A 1,429-nucleotide genomic window follows, 5' to 3' on the forward strand; every position below is an offset into this window, starting at 1 on the left:
TTTATTTAAACGCGCAGTATTCAGTGCTGATCACAGGCCCCACCCATCTCACAAAGGACGTGCAGAAACCTGGTTACACAACCATACCAGAAAAGCTGGTCCGTTTTCAGACCAGCCAGCGAAGGAAAGACACTCCTTCAAGCCGTGTGAAAAGTGCTTCTTTATAAGCCACAACTAAAAGGAGCAGAGATTAGGGAACCGCTTCCTTCAGGAAAAGATCCATCAAGGCTATAGGCCAAAGTGACTTCTGTAATAATCTGCAGACACCTGCAGGTAGGAGCAGGAGTTATAACAGGGTCATTTTGGAGGGGGAGGCCAGCGAGCTTCTGGGAAGCTCCATGTGCTTGGGGATTGTACAACAGGTCCAAGCATGCTGCATTATATGATTGCGAGCAGCAGCATTGAATACGGTGTGTTTAAATAAAGCTCCAGTCTGCGTCGTCCAAGGCAGCGCTATGCACAAAAATAGCTCCATGGTGCTTCTGATGTCTGTCCCCCTAAAAAGTCATATTCACATGTTGCTCCAGTGTCTGCATACTTAGAGAACCGTGGGCACAAAAGCCAACCAGAAGGACGGGTATTCTCTAATCCTTCTCTTTCATTGCTCTCTCTGGGTGGAGCAGGAGAGGGTTTTTTTAATGATTAGCTCTTGGGAGAGGCTGCCTAGGCTGGTCTGAGCTGTGGGAAGGCAAGTGCATATGGATGAGCCTTAGCTAAGGCTGGAAGGATGGAGACACCTGGGTAGGTGGGTCCACTGCTTTAGCAAAGGGCTTTGCATTACTAGGTAACTGCCAGGCTGGGGACCCAGGCTGTGATAAAAAAAGGTCCCTTCAAGCATGCTTTGGCTTTGACCAAGTTAGGACTTGCCTGTGCAAAGGGGACAAAAGCCCTGTTATAACTGCATTCCTGGATTGTCACAGCCCCAATTCAGATCAGACTGCAACCACTGATAAAGAGCCAGGCTGTAACACAGCCTGGACTTTTTTGTTTTCGCCTCAGTGGGCCCCCAGGCATCAAAGCCCATCCACATAGGCTGGGGTAAGTTTCTGGAAGGGAATCCGTTTCTCAGGGAAGGAAGTAGAAGAAAACACCCAAATCATCCTGGTTATCTCGATTCTATGTTTAGGATCTCAGGAATGGAGCCGCCCATTGCTGGCCACCTGCCTGACCCATACTTATTGTTGTTATTGTTCCTGGTTGTTATTTTCGGTAGTGTGTACTGGCACTACTGAAAAATAACGAGGGGGGAATGGCTGAGTAGTCATGGGGTATTGTTTCACCCAGCATGGCATTTTAATTTATGTTTTTATTTGAAGTGCATTGACGTACAAGGGGAAGGTACCAGATCGGACACTGCTACAGGCTCTCAGGCTTCTCTGGTCCTCTGTGGGCAATAGTTTCATAGTTTCATAGATTTAGGGTCGGAAGG

General features: G+C 47.9%; 1 protein-coding gene and 1 long non-coding RNA gene across 2 annotated transcripts in view; one reads left to right on the forward strand and one right to left on the reverse strand.

The window, feature by feature from the left end:
- Positions 1-1,429, forward strand: part of LOC109292713 — a 12,413-nt gene that overhangs the window by 8,750 nt on the left and 2,234 nt on the right. Inside the window, exon 2 of the long non-coding RNA XR_002096178.1 lies at positions 433-437. This is a non-coding gene — a long non-coding RNA (uncharacterized LOC109292713). The remainder of the gene's footprint in view (positions 1-432; positions 438-1,429) is intronic.
- The window catches only part of P2RY2 (purinergic receptor P2Y2), a 61,318-nt gene that overhangs the window by 8,225 nt on the left and 51,664 nt on the right, over positions 1-1,429 (reverse strand). The window lies entirely within an intron of this gene.

Source organism: Gavialis gangeticus, unplaced genomic scaffold (genome assembly GCF_001723915.1).
Source record: "Gavialis gangeticus isolate Ggan-Ray unplaced genomic scaffold, GavGan_comp1, whole genome shotgun sequence".
Classification (NCBI taxonomy): Eukaryota; Metazoa; Chordata; order Crocodylia; family Gavialidae; genus Gavialis; species Gavialis gangeticus.